Raw genomic sequence first — 27,135 nt, 5'->3', positions numbered from 1 at the left:
ACCGTTTTGCCCCTCTCTACCCGGCATAGGCAACCTTATCCTCACACCCTGGCGGAGTCACGGAAGTCTCTCACTTATTGTCCTAGACGCATGCACTGCTACCCAGCGAAGTTTCGCTCTTTATGTTTGCCTATGTTAGGCACATGCACCAGCCATCCCACTGTTGCCGCCGTGCGCGGCGGGGGAGCCCTTCCCCACTTTTTCTGATGCTGCTCTGGTTCTTTTCCTTTTTCCATTTTTGGTGGGACCTGCAAGGGTTGATTGGTTGGTTGGGGATTCAACATGCCCGCACCAGTTGGGGTGGGTGCAGGGCGGGGTGGGTGGGTGGGTGGTCTTTATTGTCATTCTATGCTCTGTTTTTTTTCGTTTTGAGGAACATGTATTGCATTTTTGTGTTTGTTTTGCTCATCCCTGTACTGCTGGGTATACCTCCGATTATTATCATTACTGCCATGTGTTTTCTTTCAGCACTGTCAATGGGTGGATGCCTGGGCCGAGGGGCACCCCCGGAGCTCCTGCACACTGTTATGATAATTTTCCCCCCATGGCGCACCTTAAACTCCTAACCTGGAACGTCAGGGGCATGAGGGACAGACTCAAGAGATCAGCGGTGTTTGATGCCCTGAGGCGCCTCAGGGCTGACGTTATGGTCCTACTGGAGACCCATCTAGACGGTACGCTCCAGCGGGCGCTGAAGCGCCCCTGGATAGGCTGGACGTTCCATTCTATGTTCACGTCCCACTCCCGAGGTGTAGCGGTCTTGGTTGCCAAGTCAGTGCATTTTGAGCTCCGGGGGTCCCTGATAGACCCACAGGGAAGATATGTGTTTCTGGAGGTACTGTTGTATGGTGAACCTTATTTACTGTTGGCCTTTTATGTTCCTCCTCCCTTTGCGGCCTCCGTTCTGCTTGAGGGCCTGGACTTCATGGTGTTGCATCCCCGTATACCTGCGATCTGGTTGGGGGACTTCAACAACACCATGGATCCCAGCTTGGACAGGCTGTCTGCCCCTGGAGCTACACAGCCGCTGCCCACGACTACCAGGTTTGCACGGTTGATGGCGGAATTTAATTTGCTGGACACTCGCTCAGGGCATACTCTTGTTTTTCTGCCACCCATAGTTCCATGTCCCGTATTGACTTGATTTTTATATCTCCCTTCCTACTCCCTAGATTATTGGACGCGGGCTTCGCGGCCCGTAGCCTTTCGGATCACTGCCCCTATTGGGTCACGCTTCAGGTCTGCAGTGAACGAGTTCGGCCAGCCTGGCGGCTGAATCCGTTCTGGCTCTCCCTTATCCCTGAGGGGGACGACATGTCCGCCAGGTGGCAACAATTTTTTGCTGACAATGGTGGTTCAGCCTCCCCCTTGGCGGTATGGGAGACCTTTAAGCTACATGCTAGGTCCACTCTGACGGCCACTATCAACGCTATTAAGGCAAATTCCGCTCAGGCTCACGTGGAGGCGACAGGGGCCCTGGCTGTCTCAGAGGCGGAGTACGCTGCCGACCCGACGCCCGCTGGCGCGGATCGGCTGAAACTTTTGACCAGAGTAGTGGAACAGTTGGAATATGAGAAAGCCCGTAGGACCCTTTTTTTCCAAAAGCAGAGGTTGTATGAGCACGGTGAACGGGCAGGCAAACTTTTGGCCTATCTTGTGCACTGCAATGATAGACCCCCGGTGGTGATTACTTTACACCCCCCGAATGGACCCCCTGTGTCTGATCCTGGGCAGGTGGCGGATCGATTTCGGGACTTTTTTAGCGATCTATACACCTCTACTGCACCGACCGATGACTCCCCGATTTCCTCATACCTGTCCCCGGACGTTCTTCCCCAACTGACGGTAGAGCAACTAGCGATCCTTGAGGCCCCGCTCTCACAGGAGGAGATCACAGAGGCTATGGCCAGGTTTCCCAGGTCTAAGTCCCCGGGCACAGACGGGTTACCTATAGAATTTTATTCCACCTATTCTGAGGTACTGGTACCGCATTTACTATCTATGTTTGAAAACGTATTCGACTCTTCCACGTTACCTCCCTCTATGCGGGAAGCCCTGATTGTCTTGATCCCCAAGCCGGGTAAAGACCCTCATCAGCCCGCCTCTTATCGTCCGATTTCCCTGTTACAGGTGGACGTTAAGATCCTGGCCAAGGTCCTTTCTATCCGCCTGAACAAAGTCATACTGTCGCTTGTCCATATGGACCAATCGGGCTTTATGCCGGGCAGGAATACCTCCTTCAACCTGAGGCGTCTGTTCATGAATCTACGGGCTGATCATGAGAATGCAGGTTCCAGAGTGGTTGTGTCACTAGACACGGCAAAGGCATTCGACTCGGTTGAATGGGGCTTCCTATGGCGGTGTCTGGAGGGTTATGGCTTCGGCCCCAATTTTATCCGGTGGGTTCGTATACTTTACCAGGGACCAATGGCAAGGGTTTTGGCTAACGGGAGGCAGTCGGATGGGTTTCCTCTTACTAGGGGTACCCGTCAAGGCTGCCCCCTCTCCCCCCTCCTATACGCGTTGGTGGCCGAACCGCTGGCGATAGCGATCCGGTCCCATCCTGATGTGTGCGGCCTTCGAGTGGGTGGCCTAGAGGAAAAGATAGGAATGTACGCGGATGACACCCTGCTGTATTTGGCTGACCCGGGTGCCTCCCTCTCCACTGCATTGACTCTTATTGAACATTTCGGCCGCTTTTCGGGACTACAGATTAACTGGGATAAGTCTCAAATTCTGCCCATTGACGATATATCTTCCTTCCCCATTGACCCGCGTTTCCCTTTGCAGGTAGTGAACCGCATTAAATACTTAGGGATCCAGGTGACCAATTCTCCGAAAGACTACATACCAGATAATTTACAACCACTGTTTGCATTGTTAAAGGCCAAGACGCAGACATGGGCGCGTCTCCCATTGGGGGTGCGTGGCCGCATTAATCTTGTGAAAATGGTATTACTTCCCAAACTTTTGTACATTCTATGGCACTCCCCAATTTACCTCCCTCTCAAATTTTTCCTTCAGATAGACTCTATCCTTAAGCCCTTTATCTGGGGTTCCAGTAGACACAAGTTGGCCTGGCGAAAGCTTAAGAATCCCACTGACCTGGGAGGCTTGGCTCTCCCCGATTTTAACTCATACTACTTGGCTTCGCAGCTGTCCCACTTTTTCTATCTTCATAGCTCCGATAGGGAGAGGTTCCTGGCCCTCCTCGCTCCTGCCTGGGCCCGTGCATCTGCAGATCCGTTGTCACTGATCCTAATGGGCATACGGGGGGTGGAGTCCTGCGGGGACAGGACATCCATGCTGTTTCAATACCGGAGGGTCTGGGACGTGGTAGCCACTAAATTGGGTCTTCCGGCGCTACATGCGCATACGCCGTTGTGGCATAATGTCAGCCTCCCCGAAATCGCTTCCATCCCTGATGCACATGTCTGGGCCCAGTATGGAATCACATACCTAGCACACATAGTCGCCAATGGTGTCCTTAAATCCTTTGACGCCCTAAAGGGGCAGTACGATCTCCCTAATCACCTGTTCTTTCGCTACCTTCAGCTCAGACATGCCTTCTCTGCTCAATTCCCCCGACCTGTACAGGACTTGGCCCCGGTCTCGGTTTTGGAGGTGCTGATGGGGTCTGAGTCTAAACAACTTATTTCCCATATGTATAATGCCCTACTTACCCCGGCGTCTACGGTCTTGGCGTACGCGGTCAAAACTAAATGGGAGGGAGATGTCGGGATAATTGATGATGAGGAGTGGGAGGATGCTCTGGATAATTGTAAACTAGTTTCCCCGAAGCTTTCAGACCGATTAACTCAACTATATGTCCTTCACAGGGCCTACCTGACGCCGGTGATGGTGGCAACCTATCGCAGTGAGACCTCTGGTCAATGCCCCATGTGTAGGCTGGAACGTGGCACCTTTTACCATTTGCTCTGGACCTGTTCGGTGGTTCAGGGCTTTTGGGGGCAGGTGGTTAAATTTCTACATGACACCATGGGCTCCCCCTTGACATTGGCCCCGAAATTCTGTTTACTGGGGATACCCCCTGATGTTAGCACAGATAAATACACCATCCTGTTTTTACATGAGACACTGTTTCTCGCCAGAAAATGTATAGCACGCCGCTGGATGAGGGACTCACCCCCCTCTTTCCAGGACTGGCTCCGGGAGGTCAATGCAACTCTGCCCTATAAGAAACTGGTCTATACCCATAGAGGATGCACGTCCAAGTATAACAAGATATGGGATAGGTGGGTCCAGGCTCCGGAGACGTGTGTGTCACCTTGATGATGCTGCTTGTCTGCTCAGTCCATCTGCTAGGGGTGTCGCAGCTGCCCCTCATAGTTGGGACGGCGCTGCATCTATTCTCACCTATAGTATGAGATACATGTCAGATGTCTGTATTCGCTGTGCCCCTCAGCTTTTCTTGTCGCAGTGATGGATGTTTTACATGGTGTCAGTTTGATACCTGTTTATTAACCCAGCTGTATTGTTCCTCTTACATTTTCATGTTGTACACTTTCATGTTGCAAGTATGCATACTTTTATGTATTCTATTCTATGACGTAATGCAATAAAGACTTTGTTGATAAAAAAAAAAGATATTAAAAGGACATTGAATGAGGAAACTTCTACTTGGCAAACCCAATAGAGCCATGATTAATTTTTAAAGGAAAAAAGCTGTTGCTGTCAGGAAAAGGATCATTTAAACAATAAAAAAACTGTCACACTCAGCAAAGCAAATCTGCGACTGTAGAAACGCTGTTAAAGGGACATGGCCTGATTGAAATCTATCACTGTAAGTGCATTACTGTAAAAAAAAAAAAAAACGCAGAACATAGACACGCTATTAAAGGGACATTTATAAGCAAACTGACTTTAGTAGCAAAGTACGCCTTACTGGAACAAGTCTGTTTTTACAAATGTTTGACCACATATGTTCTAGCGCCCGTTAATTTAATGGTCTTAATGTCTAGAAATGAATATTTCTGCAAATCTTTCCTCTGCAGAGCTGGGACTCCGCCCTGGAGGAGCTGGCCACATCCTATGCAGCAAAGTGCATCTGGGAACATAACGAAGAACGCGGATTCCGGGGGGAGAACCTCTTCCTGATGTCAGGCTCCGGCCTAGATGTGGACATGGGATTGGCTGATTGGCATAAGGAGCGAGACTATTACAACTTCACTGCCGACACCTGCCAGGAGGGCCAAATGTGTGGCCACTACACCCAGGTAATGGGGTTTCCAGGCCCTGGGGGGTTAGAATCGGCCCTCAGATGAGAGTACAGATGGGGGTTCATCACCTTCTATGTTCATTCATTAGGATCCATTATTCAGACCAATGTTTTGGAAGAAGAAATGTTTTATGGGCATCTGGCTGTGAGTCTGGCTATTGTACGGTCCTGAATAACGATTCAGGTTCAGGTTAGGTCAAAGGTCAGGGGTTCTGTAACATTACACACTATGGTGGGAGGATATTATAGATAGCTGAGAGATGACAATGAGAATATAGAAGGAACTCATCTGGCAGCTAATTTATATATTCAGAGGTATCACGAATTTGTAGCGATACTCCCATTGGAGGCGCTAGAAAGTTGCCCAGGGTTCCTTTTCCCAACACTTGCCCCACAGCCAGGCACACAGTCACAGCCAGGCACACCGTCACAGCCAGGCACACCGTCACAGCCAGGCACACAGTCACAGCCAAGCACACAGTCACAGCCAGGCACACAGTCACAGCCAGGCACACAGTCACAGTCAGGCACACAGTCACAGCCAGGCACACCGTCACAGCCAGGCACACAGTCACAGTCAGGCACACAGTCACAGCCAGGCACACCGTCACAGCCAGGCACACCGTCACAGCCAGGCACACAGTCACAGCCAGGCACACAGTCACAGCCAGGCACACCGTCACAGCCAGGCACACAGTCACAGCCAGGCACACAGTCACAGCCAGGCACACAGTCACAGTCAGGCACACAGTCACAGTCAGGCACACAGTCACAGCCAGGCACACAGTCACAGCCAGGCACACAGTCACAGTCAGGCACACAGTCACAGCCAGGCACACAGTCACAGTCAGGCACACAGTCACAGCCAGGCACACAGTCACAGCCAGGCACACAGTCACAGCCAGGCACACAGTCACCCTCCGGCTCAGTGAGCAGCCCAGGGGGGTTAATTTTTGTGTTTATATTTCTGGGGTGACTTAGGTAGGGTTAGGGAAATGAGTGGGATACTCCAAAAAGAACTTTGTACAAAGTGAGGAGGCTAGGCTGTGGAACTGTAAGAAAAGTCCTTGTAAAAGGGTCAATGGACTTGGCTTTGTTGTAGTAGCTAAAGGCACAAGAGCCTCCAGTCCCTTCACAAAGCACTAAACGGACTGAGCTGTTCAGGACACCAGCCGATGTCCACGTTTTTTCACACACAGCTGACTCTCTATCACCAGAGGGGTGGCAGCAGCCCACAGTCTCCAAGATCAGCAGTGTCCTCAGATGATGGTTGCCTCCGGCCAGACACCTTTACCAGTGACCTCATACTAGATCCTCAGACCAAATCCTCCAACTAGATCCTCAGACCAAATCCTCCGACTAGATCCTCAGACCAAATCCTCCAACTAGATCCTCAGACCAAATCCTCCGACTAGATCCTCAGACCAAATCCTCCAACTAGATCCTCAGACCAAATCCTCCGACTAGATCCTCCGACTAGATCCTCAGACCAAATCCTCCGACTAGATCCTCAGACCAGATCCTCCGACTAGATCCTCAGACCAAATCCTCTGACTAGATCCTCAGACCAAATCCTCCGACTAGATCCTCAGACCAGATCCTCCGACTAGATCCTCAGACCAAATCCTCCAACTAGATCCTCAGACCAAATCCTCCAACTAGATCCTCAGACCAGATCCTCCGACTAGATCCTCAGACCAAATCCTCCAACTAGATCCTCAGACCAAATCCTCCAACTAGATCCTCAGACCAAATCCTCCGACTAGATCCTCAGACCAGATCCTCCGACTAGATCCTCAGACCAAATCCTCTGACTAGATCCTCAGACCAAATCCTCCGACTAGATCCTCAGACCAAATCCTCAGTCTAGACCCTTAGATCAGATCCTCAGGCCAGATCCTCAGACTACATCTTCAGACCAGATCCTCAGATAAGATCCTCAGACTAGATCTTCAGACCAGATCCTCAGATAAGATCCTCAGACAAGATCCTTAGACCAGGTCCTCAGATGACACCCCCCCCTCTCAGCTTCCAGTAAATTTTCAGCATCCAGGCCTCTCAGCCAGCCCAGCTGAGGCCTCACAATCGGCAGGCACATGGCTGAGTTGCCTAAGGGGACAAGCATCCCCCCTTAGGCTGTTATCTCCTTATAAGGAAAAAGACCTGGAAGCTCTGTGTCTCAGAGTATTTATACAGACTCCCAGCAGCCATCTGGGCCACCTTCCCAGGGATTTGCCAGGGCCATATAAATATTCATGCTGCCCATTTGCCTTGCTCCACACCTCTGCTCCAGAACAAACCACAGTTCTCCAGAAAGCAATCAAACCTGCACCAAGTGAAACACCGAACAGACCAGAATAATCAACACAGTCCTACTGATTACAGGGAGCCAAAACTACACTTTCCTAATCCTAGTACCTATCTAGGAGGGTTCTACAAATAATTTATTAATTCAGTAATCAACGGGTTGGACAGATGTTCCTGAAATTTTAATCTGAAAAGCTGGATCCATCCTGAAGATCTGAGTTAGCACCTATCTGCCGATAAGTTTCTGACAGGTTTGTGTACCAATATTGGAGGACTGCGGTCACTTCATCAGACCATGCAGCTGCAGAGTTAGCAGGGAGCCAGGTTCTCTCAAATTAGGGGGCCCCAGACTGTCTACTACAACTCTCCCTTTCCTACGGATCAGGGTTTCATCTCCAATAAAATCCGAAATATTAGTCACCCGGATCTGATTACACCTTCTGAGGTGTTTAGGTTGTACAGAATCACCTAGAGACTGACAGAATGGTTATATAAAGGTGCAAAAACAAGGACCAGCAGCTTTGTCATCAGAATTCCATAAGGGGCCCCAAACTTCAACTTCCGGGATCCTCAGAGGATCAGACTTGTGTCTTTTTTCAACCTGACTAATTATGTAACTATGTAACAATGTAACAATGACTCACCATTATATTCTCTATCTGAGGCTGGCTGTCCAATTTACAATCTTTATTCAGTCTCCTTCAGAACTCCCAATGACTCCTTCCTAATGATAAGATCTGATCCAATATGGCCTCCATCTGTATGAATGACGAGTGTGCGGCTCTGCGGCTCAGTAGCCTCATCATACATGCCATTACCGTGTTATCTGTTACTTGTATCCTCTGGTGGTGTCACCTATGAGACTTCCTCTCATTCTTCACAGATGGTCTGGGCTGACACGGAACGCGTTGGATGTGGAGAGAAATTCTGTGAGACGGTTGAGGGATTTGAAGAAGGCAACATGTATCTCATGGTCTGTAACTATGAACCACCGTAAGTCAGCAACCAATCAGCAGTCTTTGATTTGTCACATGCTGGGGAAAGCATTTAGCTGTCATTTTTCACAAAGACAATGACACTGATAACTCCTTTAGGGTTAGGGTTACTAGGGTTAGGGTTAGGGTTCCTAGGGTTAGGATTACTAGGGTTAGGGTTACTAGGGTTAGGTTTACTAGGGTTAGGGTTCCTAGGGTTAGGATTACTAGGGTTAGGGTTACTAGGGTTAGGGTTACTAGGTTTAGGGTTAGGATTACTAGGGTTAGGGTTTCTAGGGCTAGGATTACTAGGGTTAGGGTTACTAGGGTTAGGGTTACTAGGGTTAGGGTTCCTAGGGTTAGGATTACTAGGGTTAGGGTTACTAGGGTTAGGGTTACTAGGGTTAGGGTTACTAGGGTTAGGGTTCCTAGGGTTAGGATTACTAGGGTTAGGGTTCCTAGGGTTAGGATTACTAGGGTTAGGGTTCCTAGGGTTAGGATTACTAGGGTTAGGGTTACTAGGGTTAGGGTTACTAGGGTTAGGGTTCCTAGGGTTAGGGTTAGGTTTCCTAGCATAAGAGTTAGAGTTCCTAGCTTTAGGGTTCCTAAAGTTAGGGTTCGGTTTCCTAGCATAAGGGTTAGGGTTAATAGCAAAAAAGAGAAGTCAGAGCATGTTGCACACATAATTAACAATGATGGGAGGATGGTTACAGAGGACACAGAGAAGGCAACTGTGCTAAATACTTTCTTCTCCTCGGTTTTTACACACAAAAAGGATGGATATACAGACCAGGACTGTCTGGTTAGCACATCATCACAAGACTTGCCGCAGTGGCTATCAGAGGGCGAAATCAAGGAAAGACTTGATAACATTAACACTAATAAATCACCCGGACCAAATGGCTTGCACCTGAGGATACTCAAGGAACTCAGTAGGGTTATATCTAGACCGTTGTTCCTAATCTTCACAGACAGTATATTGACAGGTATCAGGTGACTGAAGGAAAGCCAATATGATACCAATATTCAAAAAATGGAGGAGAGATATTCCGGGAAACTATAGACCGGTCAGCCTGACATCAATTGTCAATGTAAATTATTGGAAGGGTTGATAAGGGACTACATCCAAGAATTTGCTAAGGACAACAATATCATCAGCAGTAATCAGCACAGGTTCACAAAAGGACATTCTTGCCAAACCAATCTGTTAACATTTTACGAGGAGCTGAGCTGTGAGCTAGATAGGGGGAGACCAGTGGATGTGGTGTATCTGGATTTTGCTAAGGCATTCGACACTGTTCCACAAACGCTTAATCTACAAGCTAAGGGTTGCAGGCATTGACCTCAAAGTTTGTTCTTGGATAGAAAACTGGTTACATGGACGTGTCCAAAGGGTGGTGATAAATAACGCGTATTCAGACTGGTCTGGGGTGGTAAGTGGGGCCCCCCAGGGCTCAGTCCTGGGACCAATTTTGTTCAATTTATTCATCAATAACATAGAGGACGGAATCAGTAGCTCAATCTCAGTTTTCGCGGATGACACAAAGATAAGCAGGGCAATAACTTCTCATCAAGATATAGAAATCTTACAGAATGAGGATTTGGGGGTTCTAATTGAAGATAGACTAAGTAATAGCATGCAATATCAAGCTGCAGCTGCCAAAGCCGGCAGAATATTAGCATGCATAAAGAAAGGGATGTATTCCAGAGATAAGACTATAATCCTTCCACTTTATAAAACTCTGGTCCGACCGCATCTGGAGTATTCTGTCCAGTTCTGGTCGCCAGTCCTCAGAAGGCATGTGCTGGAGCTGGAAAGAGTCCAAAGAAGGGCAACTAAACTAATAAGGGGATTAGAGGACCTTAATTATGAGGAGCGATTACAAGCGCTTAATTTATTCTCTTTGGAGAGGAGACGCCTGAGAGGGGACATGATAGCGATTTACAAATACCTTAATGGCGATCCCAGCATGGGTAAAAACAATTTTGTCTCAAGGAGTGCAAGAAGACACGTGGTCACACAATGAGATTAGAGGAGAGGCGTTTTACCCTTAAGCTGTGTAAGGGGTTCTTCACTGTAAGGGCGGTGAGAATGTGGAACTCTCTTCCACAATTGGTGGTAGCTGCGGGGAGTATGGCTCTTTTTAAAAGACTCTTGGACGTGTATCTCACAGATCACAACATTCAGGGTTATGGAAAATGATCAGGCCACTGACACTTTCAGGTTGAACTGGATGGACTGATGTTTTTTGCAACCTCTATGTAACTACTATGCAACTGCTATGTAACTATGTTACTAGGGTTAGTTTTCCTTGGTTTAGGGTTCCTAGGGTTAGGTTTCCTTGGTTTAGGGTTCCTAGGGTTAGGGTTCCTAGGTTTAGATTTAGGGTTCCTGGGGTAAGGGTTACTAGGGTTAGGGTTCCTAGGGTTAGGCTTAGGTTTCCTAGCATTAGGGTTCCTAGGGTTAGGGTACTAGGGTTAGGGTTAGGTTTCCTAGCATTAGGGTTCCTAGGGTTAGGGTACTAGGGTTAGGTTTCCTAGCATTAGGGTTAGGGTTCCTAGGGTTATGGCTACTAGGTTTAGGTTTCCTAGGTTTAGGGTTACTAGGGTTAGGTTTGCTAGGTTTAGGGTTGGGGTTCTTAGGTTTAGGGTAACTAGAGTTAGGGTTGGGTTTCCTAGGTTTAGGGTTACTAGGGTTAGTGTTAGGTTTCCTAGGTTTAGGGTTAAGGTTCCCAGGGTTAGGGTTCTTAGGGTTAGATTTCCTAGGTTTAGGGTTACTAGGGTTCGGTTTGCTAGGGTTATGGCTACTAGGTTTAGGGGTTCCTAGGTTTAGGATTAGCATTACTAGGGTTAGGGTTCCTAGGTTTAAGGTTCCTAGGGTTAGGGTTCCTAGGTTTAGGGTTACTAGGGTTAGATTTCCTAGGTTTAGGGTTAGGGTTCCTAGGTTTAGGATTACTAGGGTTAGGTTTCCTAGGTTTAGGGTTAGGGTTCCTAGGTTTAGGGTTTGCTAGGGTTAGCGTTCCGGGGGGTTAGGGTTCTTAGGGTTAGAGTTCCTAGGTTTAGGGTTAGGGTTCTTAGGTTTAGGGTAACTAGGGTTAGGGTTGGGTTTCCTAGGTTTAGGGCTACTAGGGTTAGTGTTACGTTTCCTAGGTTTAGGGTTAAGGTTCCCAGGGTTAGGGTTCTTAGGGTTAGATTTCCTAGGTTTAGGGTTACTAGGGTTCGGTTTCCTAGGGTTATGGCTACTAGGTTTAGGGGTTCCTAGGTTTAGGATTAGCATTACTAGGGTTAGGGTTCCTAGGTTTAAGGTTCCTAGGGTTAGGGTTCCTAGGTTTAGGGTTACTAGGGTTAGGTTTTCTAGGTTTAGGGTTAGGGTTCCTAGGTTTAGGGTTTGCTAGGGTTAGCGTTCCGGGGGTTAGGGTTCCTAGGTTTAGGGTTACTAGGGTTAGATTTCCTTGGTTTAGAGTTAAGGTTCCTAGTTTTAGGGTTACTAGGGTTAGGGATAGGGTTCCTAGGGATAGTGTTCCTAGGTTTAGGGTTACTAGGGTTAGATTTCCTAGGTTTAGAGTTAAGGTTCCCTAGCGTTAGGGTTACTAGGGTTTGGGTTCCTTGGCTTAGAGTTACTATGGTTAGGTGTAGGGTTCCTAGGGTTAGGGTTACTAGGGTTAGGGGTAGGGTTCATAGGGTTAGGGTTCCTAGGTTTAGGGTTATCATTCCTAAGGTTAGGGTTTCTAGGGATAGCGTACTAGGGCTAGGTTTCCTAGGTTTAGGGTAGGGTTCATAGGGTTAAGGTTCCTAAGGTTAGGGTTCCTAGGGTTAGGATTAGGTTTAGGGTTCCTAGGGTAAGATTAGGTTTCCTAGGTTTAGGGTTTATAGGGTTAGAATTAGGTTTCCTAGGTTTAGGGTTAAGGTTCCTTGGGTTATGATTAGGTTTCCTAGGTTTAGGGCTAGGTTTCCTAGGTTCAAGGTTAGTGTTTCTAGGGTTAGAATTCGATTTCCTAGGTTTAGGGTTACTAGGATTAGGGTTGGGTTTCCTAGGTTTAGGGTAACTAGCTTTAGGGTTAGGTTTCCTAGGGTTAGGGTTACTAGGGTTAGGGTTAAGTTTCCTAGGTTTAGGGTTACTAGGAATAGGGTTAGGTTTCCTAGGCTCAGTGTTATTAGGGTTAGGGTTACTAGGGTTAGGTTTCCTAGGGTTAGGGTTACTAGGGTTAGGGTAACTAGGCTTAGGGTTAGGTTTCCTAGGTTTAGGGTTACTAGGGTTAGGTTTCCTAGGTTTAGGGTTAGGGTTTCTAGGGTTAGCGTTCCTAAGGTTAGGGTTAGGTTTCCTAGGTTTAGGTTTCATAGGTTTAGGGTTAAGGTTCCTTGAGTTATGATTAGGTTTCCTAGGTTTAGGGTTAGGTTTCTTAGGTTCAAGGTTAGCGTTCCTAGGGTTAGGATTAGGTTTCCTAGGTTTAGGGTTACTAGGGTTAGGTTTCCTAGGGTTACTAGGGTTAGGGTTAATGTTCCTAGGGTTAGAGTTGTTAGTTTTAGGGTTACTAGGGTTAGGTTTCCTAGGTTTAGGGTTAGGGTTCCTAGGTTTAGCGTTCCTAAGGTTAGGGTTAGGTTTCCTAGGTTTAGGTTTCCTAGGTTTAGGGTTAGGTTTCTTAGGTTCAAGGTTAGCGTTCCTAGGGTTAGGATTAGGTTTCCTAGGTTTAGGGTTACTGGGAATAGGGTTAGGTTTCCTAGGCTCAGGGTTACTAGTGTTAGGTTTCCTAGGGTTACTAGGGTTAGGTTTCCTAGGTTTAGGGTTACTAGGGTTAGGGTTAGGTTTCCTAGGTTTATGGTTACTAGGGTTAGGTTTCCTAGTGTTAGGGTTACTAGGCTTAGGGTTAGGCTTCCTAGGTTTAGGGTTACTAGGGTTAGGTTTCATAGGTTTAGGGTTAGGGTTGCTAGGTTTAGCATTCCTAATGTTAGGGTTAGGTTTCCTAGGTTTAGGGTTACTAGGGTTAGGATTTCCTAGGTTTAGGGTTACTAGGAATAGGGTTAGGTTTCCTAGGCTCAGAGTTACTAGGGTTAGGTTTCCTGGGGTTATGGCTACTAGATTTAAGGCTACTAGGTTTAGGGTTAGGGCTCCTAGGATTAGGGTTAATGTTGCTAGGGTTAGAGTTGTTAGTTTTAGGGTTACTAGGGTTAGGTTTCCTAGGTTTAGGGTTCCTAGGTTTTGGGTTACTAGGGTTAGGTTTCCTAGGTTTAGGGTTCCTAGGTTTTGGGTTACTAGGGTTAGGCTTCCTAGGTTTAGGGTTAGGGTTCTTAGGTTTAGGGTAATTAGAGTTAGGGTTGGGTTTCCTAACAATGTGGGCTATGTGGGACTTTAAGTGAGACACCAGCAGGTAATGCCCAACGTCTCTATCCCTGTATCAGAAAAGCTGAAAGTTGAAAGGATTAAAAGAGGTGCATGAAAGTCAGCCAGCCCCCAGTCTGATGTACTCACCCTGCAGTCTGCCACCAACCAAGTAGACCTGTCTCATGATATAAATAAAGAACAGGGGTTTAGGTGACACGCATTTGCAAACGCATGTGTAAGCTGAAAGGCCTCTACATGGCACCCTGCGTTACTTGCAGTCCTAACACTGACTATTTTGAGTGTCTCCACAATGGAAGCACATGGCCGCTAATGGATAGATGGGAGACAGGTGGGAGGGAGGCAGCCCAAACCTCCCCAACCCGCTCCCATCTATGACTGGTCTAATATATCATAGCTCTAATAGCTATGTTGTAGCGATGGTACACAACTAAAAAGGACCAGCTGAGAAGCATACACCTCCATCCCCTTGGCGGATGCAGTATAAAACACAGATTGAGACTTTATTTGAGGCATTGGCCTGTAAAGCATGGTGCCTCCATCCCTAGTTTCATAAAATATTTGGGACTTTAAATGAGACACAAGCAGGTCATGCTATTGTTCTCCATCCCTGTATATGAAAAAACTGAGGTCAAATCAGGCTGCATCCACCAAAAACACAGGAAAATCGCATGGATGGACTTTAAATGAGGCACCAGCCTGTAGGCACTGCGCCTCCATCCCTGGTTATATGAACAATAAAGGCTATGTGGGACTTTAAGTGAGACACCAACATAGAAACATAGAAACATAGAATGTGTCGGCAGATAAGAACCATTTGGCCCATCTAGTCTGCCCAACAGGTAATGCCCAGCGTCTCCATCCCTGTATCAGAAAAGCTGAAAGTTGAAAGGATTAAAAGAGGTGCATGGAAGCCAGCCAGCCCCCAGTCTGATGTACTCACCCTCCAGTCTGCCACCAACCAAGTAGACCTGTCTCACGATATAAATAAAGAACAGGGGTTTAGTTGGCACGCATTTGCAAACGCATGTGTAAACTGCAAGGCCGTGTTTTATACTGCATCCGCCAAGGGGATGGAGGTGTATGCTTCTCAGCTGGTCCTTTTCAGGTTTGTACCATCACTACAACATAGCTATTAGAGCTATGATATATTAGACCAGTCATAGATGGGAGCGGGTTGGGGAGGTTTGGGCTGCCTTCCTCCCACCTGTCTCCCATCTATCCATTAGCAGCCATGTGCTTCCATTGTGGAGACACTCAAAATAGTCAGTGTTAGGACTGCAAGTAACGCAGGGTGCCATGTAGAGGCCTTGCAGCTTACACATGCGTTTGCAAATGCGTGTCACCTAAACCCCTGTTCTTTATTTATATAGTGAGACAGGTCTACTTGGTTGGTGGCAGACTGGAGGGTGAGTACATCAGACTGGGGGCTGGCTGGCTTCCATGCACCTCTTTTAATCCTTTCAACTTTCAGCTTTTCTGATACAGGGTTGGGTTTCCTAGGATTTGGGTTACTAGGGTTAGTGATAGGTTTCCTAGGTTTAGGGTTAAGGTTCCCAGGGTTAGGGTACTTAGGATTAGATTTCCTAGGTTTAGGGTTACTAGGGTTCGGTTTCCTAGGGTTATGGCTACTAGGTTAAGGGTTACTAGGTTTAGGGGTTCTTAGGGTTAGGGTTCCTAGGGTCAGGTTTTCTAGGTTTAGGGTTAGGTTTTCTAGGTTTAGGGTTAGGGTTCTTAGGTTTATGGTTCCTAGGGTTAGCGTTCCCAGGGTTAGGGTTCTTAGGGTTAGGGTTCCTAGGTTTAGGGTTACTAGGGTTAGGATTAGGGTTAGGATTAGTTTAAGGGTTACTAGGGTTAGGGGTAGGGTTCCTAGGGTTAGGGTTTCTAGGTATAGGGTTATCATTCCTAGGGTTGGGGGTCCTGGGTTTAGGGTTAGGGTTTCTAGGGTTAAAGTACTAGGGTTAGGGTTCCAAGAGTTAGGATTAGATTTCTTATTGGGGATTTTTTGGTGCCTCAAACCAAATCAAGAGTGGGACTTTATGGGCAGGTAGATGCAAGTACTGATGTATATGTATACAATATATACAAGATATATACAAAGAATAATAAAGGATATATTATTCCACAAAGGATAAAAAATTCAAACAAAAAATTATTTACAAAAAGTGTGAAAGGTAAGAAAGAAGTTGATTCCGAGGAATCAGTGACAATGGTGCAAGGTGACAAATTTAAGGGATTTTTTGGGCTGTTTTCCAGTAGTTGTTAGTGGGACTTTTGTTCTCCCAAAAAAGGTCCCCATTTGCTGACGCGTTTCGGCTCGCAGGCCTTTTTCAAAGCTTTAAGTCACTCAGTGCTTGTTCTATGAAAAAGAAAGTATATTTAAGCCTATTTGGGGCCTTGATGTTACCATAGGTGTGATACAAATAATGGGTAGGAAAATATTTCCACATACATTGGTGTAGCTGGCGGCTAATGCATCAGGGTCCCCTGTCCTTGTTGTAGTCACAGCGGGATCAAATTCTGCGCAAAGACCTGGGATGATATTGGTGGATAAAGAGGGTAATCATTGGATACTGTGTGTCCAATTAGTATCTGAATGTGTATTTGATGTATTTAAATATTTATATTATATTTTATTTTATTTTATTTATTGTGACCACTTACAGTTGCGGGGGTTGGTACGCGCTTCCTCTTTTAGGGGGGTGGTTATTCCTCCCTCTGACCGTGCCAAATGCTTGGTCTGTGATATATAGTGATAAGGTGTATCAAAGCGGTCTGTTACATGGTTTTCATTAACCTTCCAAGTTAAGTGATAGAGTGCTTGCAACAGTATACAAGGTGACTTGTAAGTGCCAAATTGTATTAATGGATAGGGATTCCCCTGTAGAACTTACATTTGAAAGGGTCTTGAATAAGCAGAATAGTTCCTCCGGTCGGCGCAGGTAGTGTCCGTCTCCTTCCTCCTGTTAGGGAGAAGTGAGAGCTGACTGTTGATCCCCGGCCTTTTAAAGACGTCCGCACATGCGCAGTGGGTTCTGCATGTGGGACGGCTTAGACTCCGAGCGTGACGTGGCGTCTGTGTAGTAAACCTGCGCCCGTCGGATGCGCGCGCAGGTTGCCACGGCCCGTTGTGAAGGACGCTCTCTGGCCGCCAGTACGGAAGAAGGTACCCTCCTTCCCTCGATTGGGATTGGTGGGCCCTGAGTCGCCCCTACATCGGAATGTAGGGGCTACCCGTGCTGGGTGTGACTGAAAGGAGTGTGGGGAGCCGGTCTGCACCGCCGACAGCCATAATCAATGCATATGGAGTATCGCAATACAATCCCTTCAGGATTAGATTTCTTAGGTTTAGGGTTAGGGTTCCTATGGTTAGGATTAGATTTCCTAGGTTTAGGGGTAGGGTTTCTAGGGTAAGGATTAGGTTTCCTAGGGTAAGGATTAGGTTTCCTAGGTTTAGGGTTTGGGTTTCTAGGGTAAGGATTAGGTTTCCTAGGTTTAGGGTTAGGGTTTCTAGGGTAAGGATTAGGTTTCCTAGTTTAGGGTTAGGGTTCCTAGGTTCAGGGTTAGGGTTTCTAGGGTAAGGATTAGGCTTCCTAGGGTTAGGGTTTCGAGGGTTAGGATTAGGTTTCCTAGGTTTAGGGGTAGGGTTTCTAGGGTAAGGATTAGGTTTCCTAGGTTTAGGGTTTGGGTTCCTAGGATTAGGATTAGGTTTCCTAGGTTTGGGGTTAGGTTTCCTAGGGTCAGGGTTAGGGTTTCTAGGGTAAGGATTAGGTTTCCTAGTTTAGGGTTAGGGTTCCTAGGTTCAGGGTTAGGGTTTCTAGGGTTAGGATTAGGCTTCCTAGGGTTAGGGTTTCGAGGGTTAGGATTAGGTTTCCTAGGTTTAGGGGTAGGGTTTCTAGGGTAAGGATTAGGTTTCCTAGGTTTAGGGTTTGGGTTCCTAGGTTTAGGTTTAGGGTTTCTAGGGTTAGGATTAGGTTTCCTAGGTTTGGGGTTAGGTTTCCTAGGGTCAGGGTTAGGGTTTCTAGGGTAAGGATTAGGTTTCCTAGGTTTAGGGTTAGGGTTCCTAGGTTCAGGGTTAGGGTTTCTAGGGTTAGGATTAGGCTTCCTAGGGTTAGGGTTTCGAGGGTTAGGATTAGGTTTCCTAGGTTTAGGGTTAGGGTTCCTAGGATTAGGATTAGGTTTCCTAGGTTTGGGGTTAGGTTTCCTAGGGTCAGGGTTAGGGTTTTTAGGGTAAGGATTAGGTTTCCTAGTTTAGGGTTAGGGTTCCTAGGTTCAGGGTTAGGGTTTCTAGGGTTAGGATTAGGCTTCCTAGGGTTAGGGTTTCGAGGGTTAGGATTAGGTTTCCTAGGTTTAGGGTTAGGGTTCCTAGGGTAAGGATTAGGTTTCCTAGTTTAGGGTTAGGGTTCCTAGGTTCAGGGTTAGGGTTTCTAGGGTTAGGATTAGGCTTCCTAGGGTTAGGGTTTTGAGGGTTAGGATTAGGTTTCCTAGGTTTAGGGTTTGGGTTCCTAGGTTTAGGTTTAGGGTTTCTAGGGTTAAGATTAGGTTTCCTAGGGTTAGGATTAGGTTTCCTAGGTTAAGGGTTTCCAGGGTTAGGATGAGGTTTCCTAGGGTTAGGATTAGGTTTCCTAGGGTTAGGGTTTCCTAGGGTTAGGATTAGGCTTCCTAGGTTTATCGCTAGGGTTCCTAGGATCAGAGTTAGGGTTTCTAGGGTTAGAATTAGGTTTCCTAAGCTTAGGGTTCCCAGGGTCACCTTTTACTACTTTAGGGTTAAATGGTGTTCTAGATACAGGGGGAGACTAGCCAGCGGAGTCAACCTCTTGGTTCTAATATGCCTTAAATGCTCCAATGGAATCTTCCGGCCATGATTCCGTGTGTTTCCTCCCCATAGCGAGTATTCCCAAAAGTGCGTTCCAACTCCTCCATAAAATAAAAATCAAGGGCTGGGAATTCTTTTCACAAAGTGCATAAAAGGTGAATGTGCAGCTGAACAGCTGGGTATACAGGTGATCTGGGTGTACAGGTGATCTGGGTGTACAGGTGGTCTGGGTGTACAGGTGAGCTGGGTGTACAGGTGGTCTGGGTGTACAGGTGAGCTGGGTGTACAGGTGAGGTGGGTGTACAGGTGGTCTGGGTGTACAAGTGAGCTGGGTGTACAGGTGATCTGGTTGTACCTGTGATCTGGGTGTACAGGTGGTCTGGGTGTACAGCTGAGCTGGGTGTACTGGTGAGCTGGGTGTACTGGTGATCTGGGTGTACAGGTGAGCTGGGTGTACTGGTGATCTGGGTGTACAGGTGAGCTGGGTGTACTGGTGGTCTAGGTGTACTGGTGATCTGGGTGTACAGGTGAGCTGGGTGTACTGGTGAGCTGGGTGTACTGGTGATCTGGGTGTACAGGTGAGCTGGGTGTACTGGTGGTCTAGGTGTACAGGTGAGCTGGGTGTACAGGTGGTCTAGGTGTACTGGTGAGCTGGGTGTACAGGTGAGCTGGGTGTACAGGTGAGCTGGGTATACAGGTGATCTGGGTGTACAGGTGATCTGGGTGTACAGGTGAGCTGGGTGTACAGGTGAGCGGGTGTACAGGTGAGCTGGGTGTAAGGGTGAGCTGGGTGTACAGGTGAGCTGGGTGTACAGGTGAGCTGGGTGTACAGGTGAGGTGGGTGTACAGGTGAGGTGGGTGTACAGGTGGTCTGGGTGTACAGGTGAGCTGGGTGTACAGGTGATCTGGTTGTACCTGTGATCTGGGTGTACAGGTGGTCTGGGTGTACAGGTGGTCTGGGTGTACAGCTGAGCTGGGTGTACTGGTGAGCTGGGTGTACTGGTGATCTGGGTGTACAGGTGAGCTGGGTGTACTGGTGATCTGGGTGTACAGGTGAGCTGGGTGTACTGGTGGTCTAGGTGTACTGGTGATCTGGGTGTACAGGTGAGCTGGGTGTACTGGTGATCTGGGTGTACAGGTGAGCTGGGTGTACTGGTGGTCTAGGTGTACAGGTGAGCTGGGTGTACAGGTGGTCTAGGTGTACTGGTGAGCTGGGTGTACAGGTGAGCTGGGTGTACAGGTGAGCTGGGTATACAGGTGATCTGGGTGTACAGGTGAGCTGGGTGTACAGGTGAGCTGGGTGTAAAGGTGAGCTGGGTGTACAGGTGAGCGGGTGTACAGGTGAGCTGGGTGTATTGGTGAGCTGGGTGTATTGGTGAGCTGGGTGTACAGGTGAGCTTGGTGTACTAGTGAGCTAGGTGTACAGGTGAGGTGGGTGTACTAGTGAGCTGGGTGTACAGGTGAGGTGGGTGTACTAGTGAGCTGGGTGTACAGGTGAGGTGGGTGTACTGGTGAGGTGGGTGTACTGGTGACCTGGGTGTACAGGTGAGCTGGGTGTACAGGTGAGCTGGGTGTATAGGTGAGGTGAGTGTACTGGTTAGCTGGGTGTAATGGTGATCTGGGTGTACAGGTGAGCTGGGTGTACAGAAAGTGTTCTGGCTGGGGTGCAGGAGACATCTGTGCTCTAGCTGGGGGTGCAGGGGACATCTGTGCTCCAGCTGGGGGTGCCGGTGACATCTGTGCTCTAGCTGGGGGTGCAGGGGACACTTGTGCTCTAGCTGGGGGTGCAGTAAAATGGGGGAGCAGGTGAGCTGGGTGTATTGGTGAGCAGGATGTACAGAAAGTATCTGTGCTCTTGCTGGGGGTGTAGGGGACATGGGGGTGCAGGTGATATCTGTGTTCTAGCTGGGGATGCAGGGGACACCTGTGCTCTAGATGGGGTGTGCAGGGGACATCTGTGCTTTAGCTGGGGGTGCAGGGGACATCTGTGCTCTAGCTGGGGGTGTAGGGGACATCTGTGCTTTAGCTGGGGGTGCAGGGGACATCTGTGCTCTAGCTGGGGGTGCAGGGGACACTTGTGCTCTAGCTGGGGGTGTAGGGGACATCTGTGCTCTAGCTGGGGGTGCAGGGGACACTTGTGCTCTAGCTGGGGGTGTAGGGGACATCTGTGCTCTAGCTGGGGGTGCAGGGGACATCTGTGCTCTAGCTGGGGGTGCAGGGGACACTTGTGCTCTAGCTGGGGGTGTAGGGGACATCTGTGCTCTAGCTGGGGGTGCAGGGGACACTTGTGCTCTAGCTGGGGGTGTAGGGGACATCTGTGCTCTAGCTGGGGGTGTAGGGGACATCTGTGCTCTAGCTGGGGGTGTAGGGGACATCTGTGCTCTAGCTGGGGGTGTAGGGGACACTTGTGCTCTAGCTGGGGGTGCAGGGGACACTTGTGCTCTAGCTGGGGGTGTAGGGGACATCTGTGCTCTAGCTGGGGGTGCAGGGGACATCTGTGCTCTAGCTGGGGGTGTAGGGGACATCTGTGCTCTAGCTGGGGGTGTAGGGGACACTTGTGCTCTAGCTGGGGGTGCAGGGGACACTTGTGCTCTAGCTGGGGGTGCAGGGGACACTTGTGCTCTAGCTGGGGGTGTAGGGGACATCTGTGCTCTAGCTGGGGGTGCAGGGGACACTTGTGCTTTAGCTGGGGGTGCAGGGGACATCTGTGCTCTAGCTGGGGGTGTAGGGGACATCTGTGCTCTAGCTGGGGGTGCAGGGGACATCTGTGCTCTAGCTGGGGGTGCAGGGGACATCTGTGCTCTAGCTGGGGGTGCAGGGGACATCTGTGCTCTAGCTGGGGGTGCAGGGGACATCTGTGCTCTAGCTGGGGGTGCAGGGGACATCTGTGCTCTAGCTGGGGGTGCAGGGGACACTTGTGCTCTAGCTGGGGGTGCAGGGGACACTTGTGCTCTAGCTGGGGGTGCAGGGGACATAGGGGGTGCAGAGGACATCTCAGCTGTGGTAGAAATGTGTTCTGCACTTCCAGCCACAGTGCAGATGCCCCCCTGCATCCCCGTCCCGTCACAGTGTGCGCCTCCTTCTGGCTGAAGTCTATGAATGAATCCCTGGAGAAGTTGATGAATGTTCAGCTGGAGAATGCTGGCCGGGAACACAATAATAAGACCTGGAAGGCCGGATCTGCTTTTATTGCTGGGACTCTGGGAGGGGGAGAAAATGACTTTTCCAGGCTGGATCCTGCGGCGGCGGCGGTGGGGGGGGGGGGGTTGGGTTGGAGGGGGGGGGGCAGTTATACAAGTCTGCCGTCACTGGGATTCGATGGAGGAGACGCACAATCCTCGTCAGGAAAGTCACTTGTGAGTAATGAAATGGAGAAAATAACGCGAGCCACGAGGACAGACATGGAAAACTCCAGAAACTGGACGCAGCCAATCCATGAGTGAGAAACATCTGCCGGAAGCTTTCCTGGGAACGAACCCCAACTTTCTCCTCTCTGTCCTACTAATAACAACGCACCGGCGGGGACCAGAGAGGAGGCCAACCAACCGCCAACAGGACAGAATCCCATTGTCCCTAATGAGGAAGGCGGCAGTGTGATGGGGGATCCGGGTACAGGAGGGGAACCCCCCCCCCCCCCCCGGTGTCTGTATTATCTGTGCCTTTACACACACATGACCTTAAATGACCCCCCCAGTCTTAGTCTGTAGGGTTCAATATTGGGTTGGCTCCGCCCTTTGCAGCTATAACAGCTTCATCTCTTCTGGGAAGGCCGTCCACAAGGTTTAGGAGTGTCTATGGGAATGTTTCACCATTCTTCCAGAAGTCAGGCACTGATGTTGGATGAGAAGGCCTGGCTTGCAGTCTCCACTCTGATTCATCCCAAAGGTCTTTCATCGGGTTGAGGTCAGGACTCTGTGCAGGCCAGTCAAGTTTCTCCACTCCAAACTCTCTCATCCATGTCTTTATTGACCTTGCTTTGTGCACTGGAGCGCAGTCATGTTGGAACAGGGAGGGGCCATCCCCAAACTCCTCCCACAAAGTTGGGAGAATGAAATTGTCCAAAATGTCTTGTTAAGCTGACGCCTTAAGAGTTCCCTTACTGGAACTAAGGGGCCCAACCCAACCCCCACACCATAATGTTATTCCTGCCATTGGTTAGCATATCCGGATCCCTGAACCCCTCTCCGGATCAAGTTCTAAAAAGACTTCCCCTGGAGTCTGGAGTGAGCCTCTGTTGTTGGGGGGGTGGGGGGGTGTGCCTGGTGGTCTTTATACTAGTCGGGGGGACCTGCATTATGTTACTCCTGGAACAGGTAACATTTAAACCCTGCCATGCTAACTATCTAATCTCTGTGAACCGTTCTTAGTGACTGGATGATAGGCACAGTCCCTTCTCAGCACTGGGGCACTGACTCTCCCCCTATCACAGTCAGACTCACAAGTTCAGAACCAAGACATACAGAGTCCCTGGTGTTCACAATGTCCTTTCCTCCTGTAACACGAGGCAATATGTCTTTTCTCTGTGACAAGTGGTTTTGCTGGAGCCTGAGCAAACTTGTCCAACTTGTGAGTGTTAGGATTCTCTTCAATGGGCCCCTCCTCTGGCATCCCCTTCTCTGAAGAGACTTCAAGCCACTACCCGCTCTCCTGAGGTAGTAACTTGCACAAAGTTTCTCCAACTGGCCCACTGGCCCAACCAGGGCCATCTTACTGAATGGGCACGCTGGCCAGTTGCCTGGGGGCCCCACTTGCCCAGGGGGCCCCATCTGCCCAGCGACCCAGCCAAGCATTATTCCCGATTCCCGTGTGCATCCCGCCGCGGAACTTAGAAGGTGGCAAGCTCTTGTCGGCCCTGCACTGCTGTCAGGCCACTTTGGCCATGGAGGTGGAGCCCAAAACTACAGGAATGCTTGTCTGCCTCCATGGGAACAGGCACACACAGGACAGTCGAGTCCGACTCCCATCCGTGTTCACCGGACCCAGCTGCTGAACTTAGAAGCTGTCATTAGCCTGGCAGTGCTGTACCAATAAATATCGCCTTATCGATAATTTGCATTTTTACGAGTAATTGGGAAGGCAGGGCCCCAGTGCACTGCATTGCACGGGGCCCTTTAATGCTCTTAAGATGGCACTAGGCCCAACAGGATCTTCGCACAGTGTCCTTTGAACAAAGTATCTTTGTGAAGGGATCCTCTTCTTCTGTACTCTTTTCCCTTGGCCCGATGGCCCAAATCTTTTTGCAAAGTGTCCATTAAATGATCCTGACCCGATGGCCCAAAGGATCTTGATAGAACTTGTAGTGAAACTGACTTCTGATGATGACGGAGTTATGACTTTAAGTGACTACTTAGTCCTCTTTAACAGAAAGTCCATTGTGTGTTAGAGGGTCGGCCCTCTTCTGAAGATACTACCCAGTGGTAGCAGTTCTGCTGACTTTCCCGATCCCTTTTGCAAGGATAGAAGGGAAAGGGGTATTTGGGAAAAGGGCTTTGGCCCTAGCAACAAGCAACAACAACTTGAATTTTACACTTGAACTTTGGGCTCTCCGGGCCTTCTCCTTCTTCAAAGAATTCTCAGGCTAACCAGCCTTGCAACGGTATATCTGCAGGGGTGGGGTCCTACATCCTCAGCAGTAGTGGTCAGGATTAGGGATGATCGAACTTTTCAAAAGTTCGGTTCGGCCAGAACATCCAAACTTCCCGAAAGTTCGGACCGGATTTCAGAACCCCATTGAAATCAATGGGACCCGAACTTCCGTAATCAAAAAACACCATTTTGAAGCCCTAAAACCAAATAAATGCCCCTAAAAAGTGCCTAGGGTTCTGGGTCATGCCCCAGAGACTATTAATCACACAAAAAAAGTTCTTAAAAATTGTAATTTTTGATAGAGAGCCAATTATTGAAAAGATTAAAAAAAAAAAAATGAGATTTTTTGATTTAGTGTCTGGGGGGGTCTAAAAAGTGTACCTGTGAAGTTTCAGCTCTGTAGCATGTCCAGAACCAGAAAAAAAAAGATTGTTTGTATTATGTCACTTATAGAACAGGGATATGGCTTCACTCTTTTCACACCTATACAGGGGAGGACTGGGCCAGGGGGCAGGGGGGCAATTGATGCCCTGTAAAAAGGCTGCACTGCTTCTGCCACAGACATGATTCCTGGTGAAGAGAAGTAAAAAGTCCCCACCACTGACCTACTGAGTACGGGATGAAGACAAGTACAGAGCACAGGCCTCCCCCCAGCATGGATGGTGTAAACTGTGTCTGAGCAGAGGCCGGTTCTATGCCCCACTGGAGACTCTCCCCCGGCCAGCCCCAACCGAGCTGTCTCAGCTCCCCCCAACAACCTCCTGCTGGCCAGGTTGGGAACCCAGATTCGGCCAGTGAGTAGAGAGTACCTGGAGCGGAGCTTCAGTCTGGAATGGGGGTCAGGAGGAGGCTGGGAAGAGGGAGAGTGGGAGGGGAGCTTAGTCGCTGCACCATGGGCCTCTGGACTGTACTTGCCCCCTGGGCCGAAAGTTGCCAGTCAGCCCCTGCACCTATATATATGTAAGTGTAAAAATACATACAAGTATGTGTGTATATATACCACTATACACAAGTTCAGATGTTTTGCCTGCCTCCAAAAACCCCCAAAAAATGCCTGCAACAACACACCTGGGCGTTTTTTTTTTTTTTGGCGCTAGTGTTTTTTGGCCATTTTTTTGGGTTCTTTGGAGGCAGGCAAAACATCTGAACTTGTGTATACGGGTATATATACACACATACTTATATGTATATATACACATATATAGGTGTGATAGTAGCATAAATATATGCTTGCGCTAATTAAATAATTAACATTAATATGGTTACGCTCCTATCACACCTATATATGTGTAAAATACATATAAGTGTGTGTGTATATATACCCCTATACAGAAGTTCAGATGTTTTGCCTGCCTCCAAAGAACCCAAAAAAATGCCTGCAACAACACACCAGGGCGTTTTTTTTTTTTTTGGCGCTAGCGTTTTTTTGGACTTTTTTTGGGTTCTTTGGAGGCAGGCAAAACATCTGAACTTCTGTATAGGGGTATATATGTACACACACCCTTATATGTATTTTACACATACACATATATAGGTGTTATAGGAGCAGAGCCATATTAATGTTAATTATTTAATTGGCGCAAGCATATATTTCTGCTACTATCACACCTATATATGTCTAGCAAGCATATATTTCTGCTACTATCACACCTATATATGTCTAGGTGTATATATACATACATGGGTGTGTATATATACCCCCTATACACATGTTCAGATGTCATGCCTGACTCCAAACATGTCCTCAAAAAATCCCTATAAACGCCTGCAGCCAAAAAGCAAGCTGGCGGGTGAGAAGCCATATTAGTGTTCTGAATGTGATTTAAGAGAAACAATGTTTTCTCTATAGCGGTCACCCTGACATGGAAGGGTTTGGTCACCCTGCCATAGCAGTCAGTGTCAGTTCACCCTACACTACACTACGGTCACCCTGACACTTAATACTTTCCCTACAGAAACTAATTTTTTGCATCTAACTAAAGTGTAAAGGAGCACCCTAACTACACTAGATATCCCTTTCCTCACACTAATAAATGCTAAATGACACTTTTGAAGCAGAAGTAACAGAACTGCTTCCACTCTCTTCCACGTCCCTGTATTACAAAGCTAGGAATTTGCCGGGGCTATCTTATATACTGGGGGGCGTATTCACTAATGATTGGTCTAGGGACCCCCTAGTCACTCCAATCACATTCCTAGCATTCTCCTGCCCCCCCAATTGGCTTTTACTAATGGTTCTGGTCCAATCACGGGCTTTTAAAGCCCATTTCCTGTCCCATTGCATTTTGGTCGGTTCTGGTTGCCGAATTCCGAACTTTTTCAGCAAAAAGTTCTAAATTCGGCCGAACCTCGAACAGCCAATGTTCGGGTCGAACCGATGGTCGACCCGAACCGTTCGATCATCCCTAGTCAAGATAAGGGATCCGGACTAACATCCCTTCAGAGTCTTTAATACGGACAGACCAAGCCTGGCCAGTCCCGTTTGGGCAACGGACCTCCACATGGTCTGTATAGATGGCCCGTCCTAGGTTCCAGTTCGTCTTTGTAGAGCAGAAGGTGTCCCATATCTCAGGCCTTTCTTTGTTCCGGTATGGTTTGGGAATGTAGAGGAACTCCCAATTCACATCACAGCACCACTCCTCTCTTCTGGCCTCGACCTCCAACATGATCTCCCGGGGAGCCTAGGGGTAGTCATACCCATACTCCAGGGACACCTTCCTCTGAATCAGACGCTGGCATCTTGAGAACCTGGGGAGGGTTTGTCTGGTTCCTCTTCCAGGTAGGGAGGACAGGGTCTCTTGTCTCCTAATGAGATTTTTATAGGCCCCGCTTTGATCCCAAGCCTGGGTGTAGGTACAAGGTGGGGACAGATCTG

General features: G+C 48.5%; 1 pseudogene across 1 annotated transcript in view; it reads left to right on the top strand.

The window, feature by feature from the left end:
* Nucleotides 1-27,135, top strand: part of LOC309543142 — a 112,274-nt pseudogene that overhangs the window by 36,008 nt on the left and 49,131 nt on the right. Inside the window, exons 2-3 of the transcript XR_014226120.1 lie at nucleotides 5,016-5,237; nucleotides 8,430-8,539. The product of XR_014226120.1 is annotated as an uncharacterized misc_RNA (transcript). The remainder of the gene's footprint in view (nucleotides 1-5,015; nucleotides 5,238-8,429; nucleotides 8,540-27,135) is intronic.

This window comes from Pelophylax lessonae (assembly GCF_965119305.1).
Source record: "Pelophylax lessonae genome assembly, chromosome: 1".
Lineage (NCBI taxonomy): Eukaryota > Metazoa > Chordata > Amphibia > Anura > Ranidae > Pelophylax > Pelophylax lessonae.
The sequence above is the reverse complement of the archived record's forward strand: the minus strand, read 5'-3'. Positions and strand labels throughout refer to the sequence as shown.